Source organism: Panthera leo, chromosome D4 (genome assembly GCF_018350215.1).
Source record: "Panthera leo isolate Ple1 chromosome D4, P.leo_Ple1_pat1.1, whole genome shotgun sequence".
Classification (NCBI taxonomy): Eukaryota; Metazoa; Chordata; class Mammalia; order Carnivora; family Felidae; genus Panthera; species Panthera leo.
In genome coordinates this window covers 51,360,740-51,386,946 of record NC_056691.1, presented here as the reverse complement: position 1 = coordinate 51,386,946, position 26,207 = coordinate 51,360,740, and the positions used below count along the sequence as shown (strand labels likewise).

General features: G+C 36.9%; 1 protein-coding gene and 1 long non-coding RNA gene across 21 annotated transcripts in view; one reads left to right on the top strand and one right to left on the bottom strand.

Moving 5' to 3' along the window:
* Window positions 1–1,737, bottom strand: part of LOC122205326 — a 52,516-nt gene extending 50,779 nt beyond the window's left edge. The window contains exon 1 of the long non-coding RNA XR_006196005.1: window positions 1,659–1,737. This is a non-coding gene — a long non-coding RNA (uncharacterized LOC122205326). The remainder of the gene's footprint in view (window positions 1–1,658) is intronic.
* The window catches only part of LINGO2 (leucine rich repeat and Ig domain containing 2), a 441,629-nt gene that overhangs the window by 29,026 nt on the left and 386,396 nt on the right, over window positions 1–26,207 (top strand). For 11 of the 20 annotated variants that reach the window (XR_006196002.1, XR_006196003.1, XR_006196001.1 and 8 more), the window contains exon 2: window positions 23,943–23,975. The exons of 3 other annotated variants lie outside the window; for them this stretch is intronic. The gene's annotated coding sequence lies outside the window, so the exon portion shown is untranslated. Of the gene's footprint in view, window positions 1–1,840; window positions 1,917–4,569; window positions 4,609–23,942; window positions 23,976–26,207 lie in introns of those variants that run through there. 6 more of the 20 variants (XM_042913618.1, XM_042913616.1, XM_042913610.1 and 3 more) reach the window with 3 other exon arrangements.

The following is a 26,207-nucleotide window of genomic DNA, read 5'->3' as shown; positions in this document are numbered from 1 at the left end:
CACTGTGCTCATTTGGAAAATGAAATGGATTATTTGCTTCACTGAGGATTTTCTTTCTTAATAAGAATCTATGCATATTGTATTGGGTAATAAAAAAGAGCTCTAGGTATAGCTCAATACTAATAATTTTTTTCTTACTTGGTACTTCTACCTACCTCCACAAATCTTCTGAGAGGTTTAGAAAGCAGAAGACATCGAGAGAGGAAAGATGATGTTCATCAGCTTTCTTGTATCTGCCTACCTTCTTAACTAAAAAAATCTTCTTCCAAAAAGGCTATGATTTTCGTAAGATTATATATACTTTAGGGATAAAGGAAGAAAGGAAGAAAATGAGGGAGGAAATGAAGGAGAAAGGCAGGAATATAGGAAGAGGTGGACAGAAAACATTTGTGGTGAGGGCAATGAAGAAAGGAGGGACAAGCCTTAACTGTGATCTGATTCTGTTTTGTTAATGAAGACACAATTCCCATTCGACTTGTAAGCAAACACTACATTACATATCCCTGGGAGCATTCATATTTGGAGAATGCTTACAGTGAAGCCCTTAAAGACAAAAGGCCCGACAGACAATGGTGCATACACTCTGTTCAGAGTGAAACATTCCATTTGCAAGAGATTTTTGGATATATCAGATATGGCTTTGACATGGACCCATTAATTCTAAAGCTACTGGCTGGGTACTCTTACTTTGGCAAATCAATCTGTGCCTTAGTCTTGATTTCCCCCAGAAAATGTGGCTCGAAGATTTTACTGTAGGGAATTTATTTGGAGTTAGTCCCAAGAATCATTGGTAAGAGATTGGGGAGTGAGACAAGGAAAAGACAGGAAGCAGTAAAGGATATATCAACTGACTTAGCCATCCTGATAACTGGAGTTGAATCCTCATGGGGAATTCCAACAGGCAGTGTGGGAACCCCTTCCTCACAGTTATCCCACCTAAGGGGCAAATGGTAAGGATATGCCAACTCCCATTAGTCATTATTTGATGGTTGCTTGGGCTATGGGAATGACTGCTAATTGGCACCTCTGGCTTGCCCTGTTACACTGGGACACAGTAGCCTCATAAGAAAGTCATCAGAGAGATGGAATTGGTGAAGGCTGGAAGTCACTCTGATGTGTTCCACATGGTAAGGCTCTGGGTCAGCATCTGACAATTGATCTTGCATCCCACTCTTCAGCTCTTTATCTGTCTTTTGTTACCAACCACCGTTCCCTATCCTTATCTTAAGGATAAATATTTGTTCTTGCCTTGTATTTCACTCTATTGCTGTCAATATGATTACGCCTCCTCTACCTTAAGGGTAAAATTTGCAGTTTTCATGGATTTGTCAATCAGCAAGACACTACTAGATCTGGAGCCGGAAGATACAGGCTCTAGTCCTGGCTGTTTGCTTTGCTAGTTTAGTAACCTACATTTTTTAAAAAAAAATTTTAATGTTTATTTTTGAGAGAGAGAGACAGAGACAGAGCACGAGTGGGGGAGGAGCAGAGAGAGAGGGAGACACAGAACCCGAAACAGGCTCTGAGCTGTCAGCCCAGAGCCCAACACCGGGCTGGAACTCACAAACCGTGAGAACATACCTGCCGAAGTCAGATGCTTAACCCACTGAACCACCCAGGTGCCCCTAGTAACTTACTTTTAACCTCAGTTTCTTTACCTATGAAATGGAGATGTCATTTGCCCTGTTGAGGTCCCAGAGGACTGTAAGGACTAAATGAGGTAATAGAGAGAAAGTGTGCTCTACTAGATTTTGTTCTTCTTATCCTGTATTCTAGAATGTGAACTGCATGAGGGTAATAGTTGTGCTTTGTTCATTGTTGTGTGCCCAGTGCCTAGAAGGGTACCTGTACCCTGTGCTGCAGGGTAACAGTGCTGCAGATGCAGCACTGATAGAAGAAATACTCCATAAAACAAGGTAAACACTGGAATAGATAGTCTAGAATTCAAATGTTAATTCGGCTACAAGCTTGCCTCTTAATTTCAGGCAAGATTTTAATCTGAGACTTTTTTATGTACAATTTATCAGTCAAATGTCTTCCACACAGGTTGTCTTAAAAATTAAGATTTGTCCCATTATATATTCACCCTCAATACCATTCACAATCTTGCTCTTTGGGTGAGTACTGCCTACCTACAGAGATGAAAGAGATAATTTGTTAAACTACTCATTCAAATTCTAATAGTGAAATCAACAGTTTTTCCCTTTGAATACAGTTGCACTCATTCCATTGCATTGATATTCTGCTCTGAATTAATAGACAATAATTCACTATAGAATTTTGTATTTGATTCTCAAATGCACCTTTAGGGAATACAGTTTTGACTAATTACATTTTCTTCGCTTAGGCATATCTGTGGCCACTTGAAATATTTTCAAATTAATACATGTCACGGTACTAATTAGTACCTGGTACCATGCATACAGTGAGAGCTTAATGGTGATAATGAGAGTAGTTGTGTTAACTCCCATTTACTGAGCTCCTACTAGGTGTCTGTCTGTATCAGGGCATTTTCTAAACATTAAGTCATTTCACATCAATCCTATAAAGTGACTGTGACTATTGCTATTTTTAGAGATGATGAAATTGAGGCATGAGAGGTTACTTTAGCCAAGGTCACAGTTCTTGCCCACAGTAGGACTAAGATTTGAACTCTGGTTCAAACAGAGGACTACGTCCTCAGTAGGACTAAGATTTGAAACTCTGGTTTTCTGACACCAGCATTTATGCTTCATCCTCGCATTGGCTATCAATTGTCTTCTCCCTTTCAGATAACATACGATTGACAAATAATTTAACCTCACACCATCCATATGAGGCTAGAACTATTATTATCTCCACTCTAAAAATGCGGAAGTCATAGGTCAGAGAGATGATGTGACTCATAACTGGACTAACAGCTAGTGAATAGCACAGATAGGACCCAGGAGTGTCTGAAGCCAAAGCCAGTCTTTTCCGAAATGTGTTGAATGTACAGCATGACTCTCTCTCAAAGAGTAGCCCTTCTTCCCTCATACATGTTGTCAACTGGATCCTAATTAAAAGAGCATATATCTTAATTGACTAAACATGGTAATAACCGAGGTGTTAGTTTTTAGAAACATAGTCATGGATTTGACAAAAGTAGCTTCTCCTTATTGTGCATTCTTTTCCACCTTTAACTCTTCAGTACAATGCAGTCCCCTTGCCTATAGTAGGCACTTAATAAATGTTGTATACATGAATCAGCTATGTAATGGTATATTCAGAGATAATTATTGAGTACCTCTATGTGCCAGAAGAGTGTCAGTCATTAACAACATATAAGCAATAGAAAAACTATATATATGATCCCTACTTGTGGAAAGTCTTAAGTCTAGTGGGTGATATAAACATTAAATAAATACACGTATACTCATACACACATACATAGTCATGCACATGCACACAGACACACACCAATAAATATGTAATTACAAATTATGATAAAAGGAATAACGGAAAAGGACAGGGTATGACAAGAAACAATAAAAAAGCCTTTAGATGGAGAAAGCCTGGGCACCTGGGCGGCTCAGTTGGTTGAGCATCCGACTTCGGCTCAGGTCATGATCTCGCAGTCCATAAGTTTGAGCCCCATTTTGGGCTCTGTGCTGACAGCTCAAAGCCTGAAGCCTGCTTCAGATTCTGTGTCTCCCTCTCTCTCTCTGTCCCTCCCCCACTCATTCTCTCTCTCTCTCTCTCTCTCTCTGTCAAAAATAAATAAATAAGCATTAAAAAAATTTAGATGGAGAAGGCCTTTCTGAGGAAATGGTAGTTCATAAATAGTAGAAAAACTGCTGATTCCAGCTGTTTCACCCCCACCCCCCATCCCTTAGGCAGGAATTTAGGCACTGGATTTTTTAATCCAAGATAATACTATCCACGTAAATATAAGATCTAATTTCTAATGAGTTAAAACTGCATCTATGCAAAGAAGCACGAGAGAACTTTCTGATGAGATAAAAATATCCTATATCTTGATCCATGTGGTAGTGATTATTTGGATTTACAAATCTGTCACAGTTCACTGATTTTACAGTTACACTGTGTGAATTGTACTGTGCATAAATTATACCAACATAAAGTTGATTTGGAAAAAAAAAACGATTTAAGTTAAGGGGTCAATAAGCAAGCAAACTAAAGAATGAATCAGAATTATTCTGACAATTACCTGCATCTATGTTTTAGTGATTTTACATATCTGGCAGTCATATTGTTGGATCAGTACCTGTATATAGATTACTTTTCCATCTGTAACAATAGTTCTTTCTGACTTGTCAAGTACATCAGACATTTTTTAAACTAATGCTTCTAAGATAGAAGGGCAAAGAAGATAAAAGCTTTTTCAACGATGTGGTTGGATTTTTTTCATACTTTGGCTGCATTTGAGAGGCTTTTATAGCACAAGTGAATAATAACAAGAGCATCATGATAATGCCTTTTGTTTATAAAATTCTAAGCTCTGAAGAAACCAAATTGCTTTGCATTCATGTCTTCATTAAATCGTTTCTACCTGAGAGAAGTTAAATGTGTCTTCTCCCCATTTTACAGGAAACTGGAACACAGGCAGGTTTAGGAGATGGCAGACGTGTATGTATATATCAAGGTCTAGTGGGCTGTGATCACAAACTCCTTTCTGAAGGCTTCTTTTTTAATTGTGCATTTATGTGGCATTCAAAGGAAACCTTTTTCTATTTTGTGTGCATATGTCAACATTTTAATAGCAGGAGAACAATGGAAGCTGTTCATAACATGAAAGCTAGAAATATCAGCAATTCTGTACTTAATAGATTGATACATAAAGTGATTTAACCAGATAATTATTAAATAATACATAGCTTCAGGGTAAACATCCATATGCATGGATGTGAATTAAGAGTTTACAATAAAGTGTTCTTTCATTGTTATTCGCCAAACAATTCAGAATCTGTTTGTGCCGAAAGAAATAGTTTAATTTTGCAGTCACCTGCTGCATTTGAACAATGGGGAGGCTACTTGCTCACAATGCATAGCAGTGTTGTAGAGAGTCAGTGTGGAAGCAGTGACCTGATGATGTAGAATACACCTCAGGCATTTACTAGCCAGGCAACCTTGGGCCATCAGGAAGAGTTGCAAGCATTTGCTAAATAGATGAAACACACTAACATATAGTCTGGCAGATAGACACTCAAAAAAAATGTTAACTATTGTTAGGAAAATGGCTCATCAAGCTATAAAAATTGAATTTGAATCAAATAAAAATAGGAAATAGATTGCTCAGTTACAAAAAGACATAATTTTTCCAGACCACAAAAATATTTTCCATGTAGTTTAGCAAATTAACTCAGGGCAGTTTAGCAATGATCCAGACCTTGACATAGGGCAAGAGAAAGGGGATTATGGAATGTGGGACATGATGCCAGGGCTAGATTAAGATTTCATTTCCTCTAAACTTGGAAATGTATGTGCCTTCCATATGCAGTTCAAAATAAAAGCACTATTCAATGACACAATAAAATCTTAGATGTCTGTGAATTTAAAATGGTTTCTAGATTTTTCCAATTGCAAAATTCCAGATTCATTGATCACAGTAAGGTTTCAGTGTGTGTGTGTGTGTGTGTGTGTGTGTGTGTGTCTGTGTGTGTCTGTGTGTGTCTGTGTGTCTGTGTGTCTTTGTGTCTGTGTGTGTGTGTGAAGCTGAGATGCTTGGTTTCCATGTTCTCTAGGGAGACGACTAGGTTCCTTGCCAGATGATGCATTGGGGCTGACTATTGAACCCTCTAGGAAATGGGGCAGAAGTTGGGGTAGTGATGTTTACAGGTCATGGGGAGTGAGAGTGACGTCACTGTGCCTTGTCATGCCCCAGAAAAGCTGGGAATGTAAAGGGTTGTACCTTTGTTTTAAGGTAAATTACCAATAAGCCATCTACACCCCAAGAAATGGCAAGAATCATTGTCTTCCTTGAATCTTGACATTGAGTGAAGAGAAAAAAAATCCCAAGAATTTGAGTAACCACAGTAAGCCCTCATGTATGGTTTACAGCCTGAATTCATTCTACTTGGGGGATCCAAACAAACTCTCAAGCCAAATGTTTAGTTTTAAGTTTTTGCATCTTGATAAAACTTCTAAATCAGTAGCAGGAGAAAAGGCAAATTATGTTTGAGTGAATCCACATTTGGCTCAGGCATAAAAGATTTCCACAGATAAAGCTTCAAGGAAAAATAAGCTCAGAGTAAAAGATCACAAAATACACAAGAAATACCTTCAACAGGCATATCACAGATGAGAAACCATGTATCATCAGCCTCATTAAAAACCAGAGAAATATACATTAAAATCAAGAGTGATGGGGAGCCTGGTGGCTCAGTCGGTTGAGCACCTGACTCTGGCCCAGGCCATGATCTCATGGTCTGTGAGTTCAAGCCCTGCATTGGGCTCTGTGCTGACAGCTCAGAACCTGGAGCCTGCTTCTGATTCTGTGTCTCCTTCTCTCTCTGCCCCTCTGCCCCTCATGCTCTGTCTCTTTCTCTCTCTCAAAAACTAAATAAACATAAAATTTAAAAAAATAAAATAAAAAATAAAATAAAATCAAGAGTGAGATACAGAATTTGAAAAAATTAAAACTCTTACAACATTGGGGCACCTGGGTGGCTCAGTTGGTTAAGTGTCCAACTCTTGATTTCAGCTCAAGTCATGATCTCATGGTTTGTGAGATCAAGTCCCACATCTGGGTCTGTGCTGACAACAGAAAGCCTGCTTGGGATTCTCTCTCTCTCCCTCTCCCCTGCTCTCTCTCCCTTTCTCTCAAAATAAATAAATAAACTTAAAAAAAGTCATAATATTAAGGCTTAGCAAGGAAACAAAATTTTTGAAGTCCACGTTTCAAAGAAACAGATTTGGAAAGCAGTTTAGCCTACTATAATAAAGCTGAACATATGCATACCCTGTTGCTCAGCAATACCACTCCTAGCTGTAAACCTATGAAAAACTATTGCTTCTGTGTCTCAGGGCTCCTGAGCCAGAAGACACATGCATGAATGTTAACAGCAGCAATGTTTATAATAGCGAAATGCTAGGAAAATTCCAAATGCCTATCAACAGTGGAATGAAGGGAAAAAATGTGGTATACTCACATAATGTAATACTCTACAACAAGAGTGAATAAGCTACAGCTGCACAAAACAACATGAATCTATCTTAATGACAAAACACTGACAGGAAAAAAGCAAATCTAGTTACATGAACTTGGAAGTATGCAAAGTAGGATGTTATGTTTCAGGGTAGTAACCAGTGTGGTAAAGCTATGAAGAACAGTGAGGCAATGATCACTAAATTTGGTGAACCAATTTATCTTTGGAGGTGGGAGGGGCAGTAGCTGGTATCAGCAATGGACCTGTGAGGTCCTTCAATAAATGGGAATCGTCTATTACTTACACCAGGTGGAAGGTACACAGTGCTCACTATATTGTAATTCTTTACCCCAACACAATGTTTATACAAATTCTTTTTTTTTTAAGTTAATTTATTTATTTTGAGGGGCAAGGGACTGGGGCAGAGAGATAATCCCAATCAGGCTTCCCATTGTCAACACAGAGCCTGATGCATGGCTTGAACCCATGAACCACCACATCACGACCTGAGCCGAGACTAAGAGTCGGACACTTAACCCACTGAGCCACCCAGGTGCCCCTATAAGCATTCTTATTGTGTTTTCAATACCTGTTTTTTAAAACTGTGTAAGCTCTGTAGACTTAAAATGTGTGATATCCTTTTTGTTTCCATATAAAATACGAAAATGTTATGTTTCCCTTTATTTTGGCTGAAATAAAAATAGTTATTTTGTTAATGATTTTTCTCATGTATTCACACTCACAAGTTATTCTAAGAAACCCTTACCTTATAAAGAAACTATCTAGAGTAGTTTGTTTTTAAAATTAGAAGCCCCATATTGAAGACTGTGTGACTGAACTTCTCATATAGCATACAAGGTACATTGAAAGTATCTACCTTTTATTAGTTGAAGGTGTAGTATTTCTTAGATTTATAGACCTTATTATCTCTATTGAAATGACATTGACCAATACAAAAGTTTCCTTTAGTTTTAGAATTATTCACTAGTATGTATGTTTGTTTGATCTTCTTTTGTAATTATTTAAAATATGTTTTTGCAGTTGCCATGAGTTGGAAGAGGATATGTACAGTATTAGGGAAACATAAAGCAAAAGAAAAGGAAGTAAATATACACATACATATGCAAGTTCCTTTCTCGGGTAGTTAGTGTCTTTTAGCAGCAAATGAAGGTGCTAACTAGAAGACTGGCCTCTGTCGTGTGCCACAGTGTCAAAGGGCACAGACAAATTCTGCACAATGAACTTGGGCAGTCCCTGATCTCTATAAGAACACTGTATGTCCTTCCCCTTTAAAAAAGAGAAGCACAGGGACCCCTGGGTGGCTCAGTAGGTTAAGCGTCTTCAGCTCAGGTCGTGATCTCATGGTTGGTGAGTTCAAGCCCCACATTGGGCTCTGTGCTGAAAGCTCAGAGCCTGGAGTCTGCTTTAGATTCTGTTTCTCCCTCTCTCTCTCTGCCTCTCCCCCACTCACACTCTGTCTCTCTCTCTAAAAAATAAATAAACATTTAAAAATTAAATAAATAAGAGAACTATAACATATGTGATAAAATCTTTGCTAACAGGTGCTCCTCAAGCAGGCAGAGGGATATATGTCAGGTAGGCTATGTGTTATGTGCAAGGTTTCCACTAGTAAGTCTACCTTAATTGGAAGAAGAGACACTTCATGCTTGTTGATATTCCTCTCAAAGGCAATTAGCTGCTATCATGATTGAGTTCCCAGAAGGCCCAAAGCTGTAGTATTTTATTATTGACATTCTGTAAGAAAATATATGTTGAAATCTATTATGCCATTAAAACTAAAGTCCACACAGCTTCCAAGGATATACAGGTTTCCCTAATAAACCCTAACTGTCATCCCTCTTTCCTGTCTGGGTTTATTTTCTTTTGGCTTCTCGGAGTCTATGGCTGTGCCTTGCTGTGGTTATCCAGAAAGGTATACTAATGAAACTCATGCATATATATTTGTCTATGAGCATATCCTATTTTTTTTGTGGAAAGAAACGCAATTCATAGAGGATTTAGTACATTTGAGACTTCCAGGGCAAGATTATATTTTGAATATTTATCTTTGGTTCACTTCATTTCCTTCTGCTTCATAATTTTCCCTAAGCTGCATAGAACTTCTTCCCAGCCACAAAGCCTAATTTTATTTGTCTAGAAAGAGGAAAACAGCATTATGAAGCGTAACAGTATTTGTGCCTTCTCTACTTTTCTCAATTCAGGGTAGAGACATGAAGTTGAATATAGCAATTCCTCCCTGCTAACCTTCAATTATGAGTTCTTCTTATATAAAATTAACCTCTGTGTGAATTTACTTCTGCATAACTTTTCAAAAGCTATGACAAAGAGAAATCTTGTCTAGGTAAATCAAGTGAATTTTAAATCACTTCAGGTGAGGTTAATTACAATTTAGCAGGAACTTGGAGCTGGGAGTACCAAATCAGGTGAAGCAAATAGTATAGGTATAGAGATTTTGAGCATAAGTCTTTAAGATCATGAAAGGAAGGTAACGCTTCCATTAAAATTGGCCTTAAAAACATGTGTGCCCATGTTAACTGCATGCCACGCGAAGGCAACGTTCAAGAATGTGTGGCTAAGCATCTTGTCTACTCCTATGCCTCAGTTGCTTAACTTAGTGCATTACATAGTAGGGATTTAGTAAATATTAATAGAATGAAAGAATGAATACGAGGAAGTAGATCACATCAAGGAAACAAGAAACATACTGTTTTGATTATGAACGTAGCAACTTCTTTCTAGATATGTTTCCTCAGGCAAGGGAAACAAAAGCAAAAATAAACTATTGGGGCTACATCAGAATGAAAAGCTCCTGCACAGTAAAGGAAACAGTCAACAAAACTAAGAGACAAACTACTAAATGGGAGAAGACATTTGCAAATGATATCTCTGGTAAAAGGTTAGTATCCAAAATATATAAAGAACTTATACAACTCAACACGCAAAAAACAAATAATCCAATTAAAAATGGGCAGAACACACGAACAGACATTTCTCTAAAGAAGACTTACACATGGCCACAGACACATTAAAAGATGCTCAACATCACTTATCATCAAGGAAATGCCAATCAAAATCACAATGAGATATCACCTCACATCTGTCAGAATGTCTAAACGTTCTGACAGAATCAAAATCAAAAGAAACAAGTGTTGGCGAGGACGTGGAGAAATAGGGACTCTCATGAACTATTGGTGAGAGTGCAAACTGGTTCAGCCACTGTGGAAAACAGTGAAGTTTCCTCAGAAAGTTAAAAATGGAACTACTCTGTGATTCAGTAATTGCACTACTAGGAATTTACCTACAAAATACAAAAACACTAATTCAAAGGGATACATGTGCCCCTATGTTTCTTGCAAAATTATTTACAATAGTAAATTATAGAAGCAGTCCAAGTGTCCATCTATAGATGGATAAAGAAGATGTGTTATACATACATACATATATACAATGGAATGTTATTCAACCATTAAAAATAATGAAATCTTGCCATTTGCAACAACATAGATGGAAGAAGAGAATATAATGCTAAGCAAAAGAAGCCAGAGACAGGCAAATACCCTATGATGTCATTCATGTGTGGAACTTAAGAAACAAGACAAACAGCAAAGGAAAAACATGAGGAGAGAGAGGCAAACCAAGAAACAGACTCTTCACTATAGGGGAGGAGAGATGGGTGGAGATAGGAGATAAAGGTGATGTGGATTAAGAATGCAGTTATCCTTAAAAAAATACACTCATTACGACACTGAGTAATGTATAGAATTGTTGAATCATGATATTGTATACCTGAAACTATTATAGCACTGTATGTTAACTATACTGGAATTAAAATGAAAACATTAAATTAAAAAAAAAAAAGAAAGAAAACAAGAATCAGACTAATACCAGATTTTTCAACTACAATGTTGGATACAAGAAAACAGTGGAATGCTTTTCAAGTATTAAAAGCACTTAAGACCTGATATCTAGCTGTTATTTAAATGTGAGAAGATAGCCTACTTTATTATATACAGAGCCTATGAAACTTGCCAAAGATCCACACTGGGAAGAATTTCGATAAAATATTTAAATAAGAAGATAGAGAAGTCTTCGAAGATATTGTAATAAATATGTGGTGTTTTAAAAAATATTTTATTCTTGGGGCACCTGGGTGGGTCAGTTGGTTAAGCATCTGACTTCAGCTTAGGTCACGATCTCATGGTTCATGGGTTCGAGCCCCACATGGGGCTCTGTGCTGGACAGTTTGGTGCCTGGAGCCTGCTTCATATCTGTGTCTCCCTCTCTCTCTGCCCCTCCCCAGCTTGCAGTCTGTCTCTTATCAAAAATAAATAAACATTAAAAAGTATATATTTTATGCTTTGTCAAATGCTAAGAGCAAAGAAAAAGATAAAATATATCTAAACTAATACAAAATTAAAAGTCTACAGAAGATGTGTTTTGAGGAGTGGAATTCAATGAATGTGACGTGTTTGTTTTAAAACGAATGGAAAAAATAAAGGGAGATGATTATTATTTTAAAAAGTATAGAACAGGGGCACCTGGTTGGCTCAGTCGGTTACACATCCAACTTCAGCTCAGGTCATGATCTCACAGTTCAAGAGTTCAAGCCCCGTGTCGGGCTCTGTTCTGACAGCTCAGAGCCTGGAGCCTGCTTCAGATTCTGTGTCTCCCTCTCTCTGTACCCTTCCCCTGCTCACACTCTGTCTCTCTCTCACTCAAAAAAATAAACATTAAAAAATAATTTTTTTAAGTATAGAACAGAATGTCAAACTGAAGTAAATGAAAACGTAGAAGTAGATCCAAATATATCAATAACTACAATAAAATGCTAACTGAAAAAAAGCCCATGTAATTAAATATAAGATATTTACTTTTTAAAATTGAAAACATTATAAGTGAATTTGCATATATACATATATATATATATATATATATATATATATATTCCTTTTTATAAAAATGCCTATAGATACGACACTATGAAAAATGGAAGGAAGAGAATAATGAATGTAGAATTCTGATTGCTTTTTTTTGCTTGAGGGGGATCATTTGTTTGGGGCTGAGTAGGACCATGCTGTCAGTTTTCTAATTGTTGTTTTGATGATAGATTTCCTTATTACATTATTAAAAATTATCAAATTAAAAAAATTATCTGAATACAGCTTTGAAATTATCTACCCACAGTTTAAAATATAAATAAGGAGTATAGTACTCTTTATCACTAATTCAATATGTGCAAATTTCTATGTTATATTGTATAGCGTTTTATTTTAGTGCATATGAAAATATATAAAAGAATTTTCATAGGTGTAATTCTGCCCTCAATCCATTTTACTTTATTTTATGCATTAGGATAAGATTGTAACTTTTTCTACTCCAAAATCTTTTACCACAAGAATGCTAGGCAAACCTAAGCACCACAGGTGTTGGTGGAAGAAAATGCTTATATGCAACAGATGTATTTTCCAATTCAGAGCTCCCTTATATTAAAGTCACTGTTTAATTAATTTCACACAATATTATCTGGTTGACTTACTGCCTCTGTCTCTAAGCACCTCTGGGAATATCTGAAATATTGTACAGATGCTCTTACAGAGAATTACATTACTAAGTATCATTAGCATAAATCAACATTCAACATTAATTTAGTGGTTGGGGCTGGGAGGTGACAAACCCCTCTTTTTTTCATTCACCTCCAAATTCCTATCTATGTTAAAGACTTCACTTGCTGGGAGATTCTCTGCACAGACTACCTTCTTCCCAGGTGGCATCCCCTGAGAAATCTGATTTCCTCTTAGTCTCTACTGCCTTTAATATGTTGGCCTTTTTGGAGACCTTCTTCCAAGTAGTCCAGACTTCCTTTCATAAACCTTCCCATACAATAAGGTCTTTCATGGGAATTAAGGAAGAGAGAAGAAAGCATTCGGGGTGGAGAAGGGACTATATATAAAAACAAGAGGCAGAGCAAAAATCTAAGATCAATGTGTACAACAAAAGATTAGAGATCTATGGTGTTTCAACTTTAAAAATGAAAGGGTGAATGCTTCCGGCAAGGTAGGCAAGAGGCTACCCTACGAAGGGCCTCAAATTCATGTAGAGTGAATGAGCTTCATCTTATAGGTGATGAGGTACACATGAAGGATTTTAACCAGGGGTCTTGGCTCTGGATCGGGCTTGAGGCAGATCAGCTCTATGGCAGAGTAGAAGAGCCCGCCTCCACTACCACCACCTTCTACAGTAGCGTTCCTATTCTTTGTGTCCCTTTTGTTCTAAGTGTCATGTACATCATAAATCCCCACAAATCTTGTTTGGAAAAAGGTGTGAAAAAATCATGATTCCAAAGTAGCAAGTGCTTTAATTGTAGCAATTTCTCGTTCAGTCCTCATAGTATGAGGTAGATGCTGTTTATTATCACCGCATTTTACCAATCAAGAAAATGAGGCATGGGGTCAAGTAACCTGTTGAAGATCACACAGCAAGTTGAAGAGCCCTATCAAGGGTATCTAAAAATAGAGCAAGTATTATTAGCCACTATGCTTTAGCACTTCCCATTTAAATATACTGTGTGGCTTGTAGAACTTAATTACAATATTTCTATATGAGGGTTTTAGGTATTGAAGAGCTACAGACTGTGTGTGAATGAGCCCCGTGAGATTCAAGGCTTTGCTCTAAGTATTGCTGAGGTACAACATAGGAAATATAAAATGTATTTACTTGGTATTCAGCTGACTCACCCTGTGGATATTATGTTTGTCCTTAATATAAATGAACACTTATTAATGTCCATAATGTGCTATAGGTGGCTAGCTAAACCCACTTAATATGTGATTTATTGATGTGATTGTTTTACAAAGACATACCTAATGACTTTTCTCATGTGAATCTTTCCATGTGAATTATTCAATGTGAGAACATCTTTGTCTGAATACTAGACATTTGAGATGTTCTAATAATGCTTTAATATTTTAAATGTCACAGATGATAAATGCCACTAGCTGAGATAGTTTAATAATCTAAAACAGTATTAAAGATGAAATGGAACTGATATTTATTTTGTGTCTAGTATGTGTGAGGCACTATCTGTGTATAATCTCACTAAGTCTCATTTTATAGATAAGAAAACTGGGGTTCAGAGAAGTTATGGAACTCATCCAGTGTTTTCCAGCTAATAAGTAAGAATGCTGGGATTCAACCTCGGTACATCTGAAGCCAAAGACTGCTCTTTCCATTGTAATGTACTCACTGCAATATACTCACTATGTGTATTAACAATATGCAGACATCTTTGAATTTATTAGCAGTAAAAGGAAAAATTAAATCTACAAATCTGAATGATGCCCTAAGCCTTTTGACCTACAGGGCAGGACTCTTAATGATTTGGCCAAAAATCTTCCCCAAATTTGCAGCTTTGGGTTTCTTCTCTTTACAATAGGATGGTTAGGTTAGAAGTACAACATAAATGCCCATCTGGGTGATTTCCTCATTTGTCAATATATTATCAACTTATATTGTCAACTTTCTGCAAGCTGAGGACTTCCATCAGATACAATTGACTATGGGCAGAAGATGAAGATTTCCTTTTAGAGCCACAATTACAATCTATGAATAATAATAATCTTTGAAAAGATTGTTGTCTATTTTTCTTCTTGATGGTGCCCATTCAGACATAAGCATCTTTTGTGTATTTGATATATATACGTGTACACTCCATCCCAAATTGCTAAGGACACATTTGAACTCCCTATAAAAGTTGTTACAATTATTCTATGGGCAGTCCTTGTGTTCCTTGAAATCTGCTATCTGCATGCATGGCCGCACCCAGTTCCAAATTACATAATACATCAACAGCCTCAAGCACACCAACCATGCACTGTAATTATTCTTGCAGCCCTTGGTATACAAATACCCACAGACTCACTTTTTTTTTTCTATTTCTACCATGTTAATCAGAACTCTATTACTGAATTTCTGGCTGTTTGTTTTGCTCTGCACTTTCCTTCCAGACTTGACACACCAAGTTCTCAATTGTTATCTTTTAACTAGTGCCCTGAAAAAGCTGATGGGTTCTGCTGTAAGATTCCAAACACCATCCTATATAGCCATAATTACTGTCAGGGATCCTGTTTTGAACACACTGTTTTCTACCCGCCAGTGTTGGACTTCCTTGGGTATTGACTCAAATCAAGATGGAGTTTACCATGTTTCTTTGGATCTTGTATAAAGGAAACCCTTGGCCCTGAGAAAGAAATACACAGTTAGGGACAGGCCCCAGTCACATCCAGCTCCTGCTCCTTGTTCTTGAAAAGCCTGAGTTGCTGTAGACCCAATACATGTCCTTCATGTGAAATACACATCCATTTCTGCTTCTCTCTTTCTATCCAGTCTGTAGATTTTGTGCTTTTCTTATTTTGAGTCTCTAGTTTTCTTTCTTCTCCAATTTGTCCTATATATCATTGTCAGATCAATCTTCCCAGGATTTAACTTTATTTATACTAACTCTTTTTAAAAACACTTTGTAGCCTCCTATTGTCTGAAATACCTGAAAAATATTAAGCTTCACATAGAATACCCTTCACACTATGGTTCTTTTGGCCTTTCCAAACATACCTCCTCTGTATTTCCTCACTCCTACTCTAATATGCTTATCCAAATTGACTGATTTTTATTTTCTGATCACCCACCTTGACCCTTCTCCATACCTGAAGGAAGCCCACTTCCTACTTCTCTGTTTCCATTTACCAGTTTTTCAAGGCTTTTTCTTCCATGAAACTTTCCCTTTAAAAAATTTTTGCATTTGAAAGAAACCTTTGAAGTCATTGAATCCAATAATTTATTTCATGATTTTTCTCCCCTCTAAAATATCCTCTGTTAATGATCGCCTAGTTTATTTATGTTTGGTGACAGGGAAATTGGTACCTAGGCTAAGGTACATACTGTGTATTACTATATATTGCCAGTGTCTTATACATTTTAGAGTCAAGTATGTGCTTCAAACATGTTTCCTAAGTGAATGAATAAATGAAGGAATGGTTGTCCATCTCTCAAGGCCAGCTGACTTTTTCTGTAAATGGTTGCATAGTGAACATATTTGTGAGCTGTATGGTCTCTGTCAAAATTGCTCGTCTCTGCTCTTGCAGCAGGAGAGCCAACATAAACAATATATAAAGAGCATAAAGAGTGGGGCTGGATTAGGCAGCCTGTAGTTTGCCAGCCTCTGTCTTTAGGCAATAAAAGCCATCTTGAGACCGTTTTTAGTATTCTTCGTCATGTTACTTTGAATCTTTCCAGCTAAAATTTTATGGTTTTTATTCAGATGTTCCAAAACAATTTGCATGCTTCCCCTGATCATGTTCAGTTCCTTCAGCCATACCTTATTTTATTTTGAATTTCTTCACTAACTCAGCCTTTCTCCCAGATTATGTTCGATTTGTTTGTAGATCTCATAAAATCTGGTTTCCAAAACAAAAGCAATGCTCCCTATTGATATGACAACTGAACACTAAAGCAGCTTCATTTCCTACCTTCCTTTATATACTGTGGGTGTAATAACAAAGCCTAAGATAGCACTAAAGTGTGTGGGAGACACATCACATTTCCTATTGATTCAAAAGTCATACTTCCATTCCGTATTCTTGTCTAAATCACTCTATGTTAATTGACATAGTGGGGAGGTGGTTACTTGGCAGAGCAGGATGGGGGGAGAGGACCAAGTAAAGAATCTCATGTTTTTCATTATATTGCTTTCTTACTTTATTTTAAAAGAATGAATGATGTTAAGGACTAGTTTAAAAATTATAAGACACCTGTAATGACACAATGGCTCCCTGATTCCTAGGCCAGTGCTTTTTTAACCAATGACATTCATCAAATGCATCTTGTTACCTTTAGTTCATCACTCAGTTATTTGCTATATTTGTCCCATTTAGTTCTATCCCTTTTATCTCATCTAGTCACACCATTCACTCATTCTAAGATATGTATCGAGTACTAACCACATGCCATTTACTGTGAGAAAAAGAGAGATGTCCCTTTTGCACAGTGCTTACAGTCTGCCTTGACATCAGGCCACAAATGCACCATGTGATTCCTGAGCAATCAACAGAATCCACGTTTTCTTGCTGTGTCATATGATCTCTAGGATCTAGGTTGTGTATCCAAACATTCGCTTACTGTGGGATTAAGTCAGTTTTCCGTATGTTCCCTGACATTTGTTTCAGGTTCATATTTTCATTCTATTCCTTCTCCTTTGTTTTCCACTTAGGTTTTGTCTTTCTCAGTATCCCTTTAGGTTCCCCTTGGGATTCTGGGCTTGGATATACCTTACTAGCTGTCACTTATTTAGAATGTGTCAAGCTGTATACCTTTCCTGTGCTTAGTTTGCCTCTTGAGACTTAACTTGTACCTCAGGCTGAGAAAACACCTTGTCTGGAAACAGATAACCCTTTGGAGGCAGGGTACAGACTAAACCGTGGCCTCCTGATTCCTTGTTCAGTACTTTTTAAATGATACTGCTTTCCCAGAGTTGTAGAAAGGCATGATTTCACCTTAGTTAATTTGGGTTCTATTTGCCATCTCTGTCAGGAGGACTAAAGCAGACAAACATAAAACAACCTGCCTTTACTCTCTGGCAAGTGCCACTTCAACGGTTCTTATAAACTGCCTACTCATCTCCAAACCATTTCTCTGGTTCCAGCCTGCAAATTCAGACAATTCCCCAACATCTCTCTGTTATTTAATTTCAAATATTCTTTAAAAAATGCATCGAAATTAAATTCTTAGAACATAATTTTCCACTCTGATATGCTCTGTGCTGGAGAGACCCTGGGGTTACAGAGTCAACCCCATGCCTTTATATGTAAGTCTTTATCTGTTTGTTGGTCTGTGTTTTCATATGTACTAGCGTGATGTTAAATATAGTATATAGCATGTCGCTTTCTGAACCTGTGGGGGAGGTTCCTACAGGTTCCCAGTTATCACAAGTTGAAACTTTTCACATCCCTCAGATATTTCAGACTTTGTCAAAACCTACCTCCCAATGGAATAGTGTAGTGATAACCTTTTGTCCAATAACCAAAGATGAGTAAGATAAAACTAAAGTTAGGAAGCCTTCTTCTCTGTGTAACCACTCTTTTCTGCCCTCTTTCTAGCCAGTTTCTTGAAATTTTCTATTCTCAGTTTTGTGTCAGAGAAATACCACCTAACACCCTGTGTTTATTTTTCCTGTGGAGCCCGTAATGAAGTATAATGGTAGGAGGGCATAAGTAAAGATGCCACATACATCGAGGCAGAAGAGGGTAATAATTTGATCCAGTCTTAAGAGTTGGTAGATGAGATCAAGTAATTTGTGATGCAAAATGTCTTTAGGAACAGAGTGAAGAGGTACAATGATTTGCAGAAAAGAGACTACAGAGACATGGTGACCACTGAGTTGCTCTGTTCACTGGTTGTAAAATCCTAACTGCATTCTCTCAAAACTGCAGAGAATTAGGTAGCTTGTGTGTTCTGATTGTAAAGGCTGCCTGAGGTAATATTTTACGGGACTGTAAATCATTCTTACTGCATTTCATGCTTGATAAAATCCTTACATTTATGGTAGCAAATGTAAGCCTTTGTTCCATAACTAATCTTTTAAGTTTTTTGCAACCGAGAAGTCTTGATTTTTTTCCTAGAAAAATGGCATGATCAAAAGTTATCATTTTGTTCTTTGAAAATAGACTAGCATTGGGGCGCTTGGGTGGCTCAATCGTTTAGGTGCCTGACTTTGGCTCGGGTCATGATATCACAGATTCAGTCTCTGTCTTTCTCTGCACCTCCCCTGCTCGCTCTCTGTCTCTCTCTGTCTCTCTAAAAATATAAATAAACATCAAAAGTAAAAAGAAAAAAAAGAAAATAGGCTAGCATAACTGGGGATTTTGGCCAAATTAACCTTGAAATTAGCCTTGAGATATGTTTTATAACATAGATACAGATGTACACACATATATGCAAAGGCATGTGCATACATATTTTACTATAATATAAATTAGTATGTGTGTGTGTATAGATGTCTATTAATTTATCTCAGTCTGGATTTCAAGAGGTATAAATACATTAGTTTAATGTTCCAGTGGCAGCGTAATTGTAGATAGTGTGTAACACTGAAGAATGCTTTCTGATTTATAGGCTTAAACATATCATTATTGACTGTGTTTACTGCCTAAACAAATATATGTTTAAAATTAAATTAAACTGTTCTTTATGGGAAACAGGAAGATACAATGGATATGCTATGGGCTTAAGAGGCAGTCATATCTACGTTCAGTGCTCAGTATCAAGTCTTCTGAGTTTTGTAATCTTTCTTTAGGTCAATTTTCCTGAGAGACACTGAGATGGAAGTGTTGTTTTGTTTTTTTTTTTAAGTTTATTTATTTTGAGAGAGAGAGAGTGTTCACAAGCAGGGGAAGGGCATAGAGAGAATGAGAGAGAGAATCCTAAGCAGACTCCACACTGTCAGCACAGAGCCAGATGAGGGACTCGATTCCACAGACTGTGAGATCATGACCTAAGCAGAAATCAAGAGTCAGATGTTTAACCACCTGAGCCACCCAGGCGCCCCTGTGATGGAAGATTTTATGCAGGAAGTTTTCTGGGTAGTGTACTTGAGATCAACATCGTTGGAGTTGTCCCAAGTAGAGAAAAGGGGGCTTGGCATTTGTACTCCTATACTGGTGAGTCATTAGATGTGAGCTGCCTGTGGGACGGTAAATAATCTGGGTAAGGCAGCTCCCTTTGGTAGAGGGAGGGAAATCTCCAGAGAGGGAGTCAGCTGTGAGCCATTGGAGGCCAACACTTCAGGCAACTGGGGAAATGACTCCCATTTCCTAAAGGCAGATGTGGGCAATGTCCTGCAGCATCTACTGTGTTTACTCCTTGTGATACTTGGCTTTTTTTGCTTCATATAATAAGTTTATTCTATCTGGGAACAGCTCCTCCAGGATTCCTTAGCAGTCACCTTTCTTGAGAAAACCTCCAAGAAAAAGATTATGGGGGACTACAGCCCCTATCAGCACAGCTAGTCTCAAGGCCACAACTGATACATATTGTCTTCCTATTGTCTTCTCTCTTCTACTACCCATTCTAGAATCCCTTCTTCCTCGGCTAGTACCTCTACTGATATATGTAGTTTACCTTGTGGGCTGGCACAGACCGTTACTGAGGGGTCTGAACCTCCTCACCATTCGCATAGGTCATGGCTGCTGTACTTGTCCATTTATTATCAAAAATAGGCAGGAAAATACTAAAGAAAATGCTCTATGAACTACCTGGTTACCAGAAGCTCTTCCCTTCCCTTGTTGTAGAACAGCAGCTCTACTTCCTCACGATGATCAATCAGTTATCCTGCCAATATGGTGGCTCTTCTTATTGCCAGACAGCTGACATAGGATGCTCAAAGTGATTGGATCAAAATACATTTTAAAGTTTAATAGGACTCCTACTGTGTCCCCTCACGGAAGCATTCTACTTCTGAAAATTGGGATCTCTAGATCCAGACCCTAAATTTGTGGAAACAGGAGCCACCAATTCCCCACTTATGCCACTGGGAGTGATGCTAAGTTCAACCAATTCCACCTCCTCTCCTTGGTTCCTAGACCCATGTATACATTCTGTCTACTGAGAATGAAGTACTAAATAAAGGTCTTGATTTGGAATATTTATCGTATTCTTCTGGTGACACCCCATCATTGTCGGATACCATCTTCACACGGGTGTTTCAGCCATACTGTCAAAAGGGTGTTGCATGGGACTATCAGGCCAGAGCTTCTGTGTCATGCCATATGTGTTGAGATGAGTAGATGCCATGAACATGTGCCCACTGCTGATGTCGAAAGTATTTCCACTGGGTGATATTATGGAGGATCATGTAATGATGCCTCAAACACTATAGGTTGTCAGATTATGGTGCTAAACAAAGCCCTGCAAGCAATTAAGCAAACACATATTTGGAATTTGCTTCAGTTTAAGTGAAAATGATTCACTGCTCCTTCTTAGGTGGAAGAAGTCCAGGGTCATAATCAGCTTTCAGTCAAGTGGCTGGTCGGTCTCCCTGAGGGCTAGTGCTGAAATTGAGGCTTGAAATTGACCCCTATTGTTACCAGGCTGGACAGCTCATTAACCTTTCCATGTGTGGGAGAACAGAAATATTCATTGTGTGGCCTATATATGAAATAAATGGGTTCCACTGAAAGAACAAGGGAGAGGTTATTCTAAGACTTAGAAAAGAAATGAGAGAGGGCAGTGGAACTCTTTGGGAAGGGTATTAGAGAGTAAAGCTGAGAGAAGAACCAAGAACAGATATTGGAAATCTTCAAGCTACGTAAAACAGTTATCAGGTGGCTAGAATGTAGTCTGCTAAAAAAGAAACCATTAGTTTATATATTTTTGTTCTTGTCTTTTATTTCCTGTTTTGTTTTAGTTTCTGAGTTTCTTTTTAATCTTAGTTTCTTTTTTGATCAAGCCTGGTAAATTTGCCAGGTTAAAAAACGAAAAAAGAGATCTGAGAGAGAGAACGAAGGATAACTTGGACTCTTTGGGTAAATAAATTATTTCAGTGATCCTAATTTTCCTCATGTATAAAACCGAAAGTAAAAATACCTGTCTTGCAATTACAGGATTTAAAAGCACGTCTGTAAAGTTCTTGTATATGATAGGTACTCAAGCACTGTTTATTAATATTGAAAAAATCCTAAACAATTACTGCTGATTTCCTAGAGAGTAAAGGATAGGGTCTCCATCCTTGCTGGGGCCCTGGTTGTATAGATCTTGCAAAGTAGAGGTAAGGCAAGCAGATGAGAGGAGTTAAGGAGAGACCCAGTTCCCATCCTATCTAGGGGCTCACTTATTAATAATTTTCACTGATTGACATTGGATTTACCTTTATTTGTTTTGCTGGATTTCTTTTTGAAATACTATAATATTTGTGTTTATTTTTGGATGTCCTTGATTCTGTCTTTTTCTATTTTTAAAAATTTCTTTTCTGCTTATCAAAAAAAATGCATGTTCACTATAAACATTTCAAGCACTGAGAACTCAATCATGGGGGGAAGTTCCCCTTTCAACTTATTACTAAAAGATACTGTAAGTATTCAGTATCTATTCCCCTAGTTTTTCTTCCATGCAAAATCAGATGGTACATATACATAAATAAACATCTATATTTTAACAAAAGCAGAATCAAATTATATATACTGTTTTCACAACTTACTGTTTTAACCTAACAGTGTTTTCTGGGCATTTTTCCAGGACACATAGCATGAACCCGTCTTTTTAATAACTTTAATATGCTATTGTATTCTATTGTAGCACGAAGTATTTGGGAGACATTCAGGCTGCTTCTGTAGGTTTACACTATTTAAAACAATGTTGTAATGAGTACTTAGATACCTCTAACATAAATTCTAGAGGTGCAACTGTGGATCAGAGCGCATGAAAAATTTTAATCTTACTGAATAATGCCAAATTGCCCTTCAAAAAGATGGCGTTGAATTTCACTCTGCACAGAAGTTTATTCCCATTCTCAGGGTAAGGGTAATAAATTCCATATTTGGGGAGTAAGGGTTATAGCCAGTGTCTATCTGCCATGGAGCTGACTATGCCACACACAGACTAAGAAACACTGGTTTTGGAAAAGAGAGACTGCGAGCGAATCAATTCACCAATGTGCACTGATACCAGTGAACGAAAGGGAGGCTTTTGACAATGAGCTCATAGATTTTTCAAGTCCAACAGACCTGAGTTTAAACCTTACTCTAATATTTACTACTGTGTGATATTAGGTAAATTACTCAATATTTCTGAGCCTCATAAAATTGGGATAGTAATATTATTTACCTCATGGGCTTGGTGTGAAGGTTAAATGAGAAACGTGTAATTCACGTACACCTGCGTGAAATACACACCTGTTCCTACACATGTCAACCTGATTGTGCCACACCTGCAATATAGCAATTATTAGCTATTGTTGTTGTTGTTGTTATGATGATGATGCTTTTCCAGAATACATATCTGAGATCCCAACAGGATGTTTTATTTCAGTGCTTTTTCTCTCACCTCCTCATTCCTCAAAGAGAACAATGACTAGAAAACATTGGTTGGGTAAATACTGCATTATCATAATTACAATTTCCCTGAGAAAAGTGGCTTGCAGTTTGAATATTCAGCATCATAATTACAATTTCCATAAGGAATGTAGAACAGTTATTATAAACAACACAATAATCACTTGGTCCATAAGGGAGAACAGATTATTGGGGGAGCAAAGAGGGAGAAGAAGCAAAAGCCTATATTCTAATAAGCATTCAAGAATAGAAATACAGAATCTGAGAATAAATTGTAATAGCCTCTTAAGATACTCTTGTCTGAATTTATCGACAAATCTTATCATGATGGCAAATTTCCATAGGTTGATTAATTGCTGCCTATATATTTTCTCCTTACATGCAATTTAGTTTTATCATTTCTATTAAACACCCCTCTGTATTTTTACTCATTGTCACTCATAATTGCTATGCCTTCCAAAATTTTAAAAAGCAAACTATCACAAAGTACAAAAAGTACAAAATATATTTTTAAAAAACTATTTAGGGAGAAAAAAGTTTTATCAGAGTGTTTCTCTCTTCACAGTTAAATGTGTCTCCTTTGTCAAGGGAAAATGGGTAAAAGTTTTTTTTTTTTAAATGCTCTTTTTACTGCTGTGTTGCCTTAATTGGCTTTCACTTAAATTTTGCTATTTTTTTCTTGTCTTTTTTATTTTTTTAGGTGAGATGAGAAAAACAAAATGCAGCTTTCAAGGTTGGTACTTTTCATGATGTTTTAAAACCTCTTGTTAATATGAAACAGTATAAAAGAAGCAAAGCAAAATACGTCCTTAGCTTCTCACAAATAGTGATTAGAGGACATTATGTTTTTATTTTTCTCATTCGTGGATGGAAAAGTACAACAGAGATTGTAACAGAATGCAAGATAACAATCAAATATAATACCTGATTAAATCCTTGTCAAAATTGTAAAGTTGGAAATATTCAATATTTTTCTACCTCATCCATTCATTTATCCATTCACCCATTAATCCATTAATCCATTTACCGTTTTTTTTTTTTTTCAGTAAATGCTTTGTACTTATGTATTGTATATAAGCCCTGCCATCAGATCTTCTACTGTGAATATTTTGTTGTCTTACCTTCACCATATTCCCAACCCTACACCCACTTCCAACCCTTCTCTCCATCTCTGGCAGCAAACTTTTACCTGTTATCACAGGTCTTCAAGTTAGCTTGCTGTATTTGATAAAGGAGCAATGTTTCCATGATATTGCTCAGCTAATAGGTGTTCAGATATGTCTACTCCCAAATAATTAGGGTAAAAAAGGAAATCAGTGTGATAATAAGGAAAAGAGTCTTCTGTGTATAATGATGCATCGTGTAATGTCTTTCACTCTTGTGCGATATATATTATTATATGTAGTTTGCCATCACAAAGCTGAGAAATATATCCACATACAGTAGTCTATAATTTAATCAGTCACCCTTCCTCAAAATACTAATATACAGTTCTTTCCTTTTACCTTGTTAGCAATTTTAAGACTTTCTGACCAAGATAGATGTGTTATACTATAAATTTTTAAAAAGAACAAAGCATTCCAGATGCACATGAAATGGCTCTTTGTAAGAACATCAGAAGTAGATTGAAGCAAACTTCATGGGAAGCAGAGACTGAAAATTTTCTGTTGACAAAGGGTTAGTAAGTGGAAATTTGAAAGTACAATAGTCCTAACATTAAAATGAATAAATATTGTTTTAATTTGGAGGGCTGTTTTATTGTTCCATTTTAATGAACATTAGTATGCTTTATGTTTAAAATTTCAAAATTTTATTTATTTATTTATTTATTTATTTATTTATTTATTGTAGGTATGTATTATTTATTTATTTTTGGTATACTTACTATAAAAAGGCTTTCTCAATTATTCCCTTATTGTCTTTGATTTCTCCAATCTAATTTTTTAAAAAATAAGGTCTTGAGATCCTCAGTAGAAAATTCTGTAACCAGAGATATTTTCAGAAACTTAACTGTCGTAATTGGGGAGGGACTCTAGTGTCTGTGTGCCAACCTAATTTAATTTTACTAATCTAGATTAAAATAGTCTAAATTATTTCAGCCATCAATCTCTTTAATTATAATATTTATTGGGAGGCAGTAAGTAGTGGTTGAGATGTTAGGCTCTAGAATCAACTTGCCCAAGTTTGAATCCTGTTTACCCATCTACTATTTGTGTGTTGGGTGAGCTTATTAACATCTCTAATACTTGCTTTCCCTTGTTGTAAAGTGTGAGAAATAGGAATCCTTACCTCATAAGGTTTTTAGGGAATACATGAGATGATTTATCTACAAATCACTTTGCCATATTGTAAGAATGCAGTAAATGATAGCTACCATTATTACTTTGTTTCATTATCGTTATTGTAAAACATTATTATTAGAGGTAGGCAGCATCTTTACTTCTCTGAATTAAATTTCTCTCATGGACTTGATCTTTAATGTTTCACCATCAGAGATGTATTCATTATGTGGTAAACTTTGTTCCATGTGAAAATATAACCTGGGATTTCCCATCGAACTGTGACATCTTGTGGCAAACCACATCTACTTTTTTCTAAATATAAGATTTTGAAAAATATCACCAAGGTGAGAGAAATAAGCAATTTGAGTGGTTGCTGTGGGGAGAAGAGAAACAATAGTAGTAAAGAAGGAGTCAATGCTTTGAAGGAGAGGTTTGGTACCAGCTTTCAAATCTTGCTTTTACAGAAATAAGCATTGTCTGTGCCTTTGTGTGCAGAGTCCCTTCATTCATAGTGATGAGGCCTGGTAGACAGAGGAGAGACTGCAGATTGGTGGGAAAGAGAAAACATTAAGGACAGATTGGAAATCATTCATCCATAGCAGTAAAAATGCTAAGAAATCTGAAGGGCAGAGTAGAAGAACAATAGAAAGGGAGGGAACTGGATCTCTTGGTGACATCTGTAG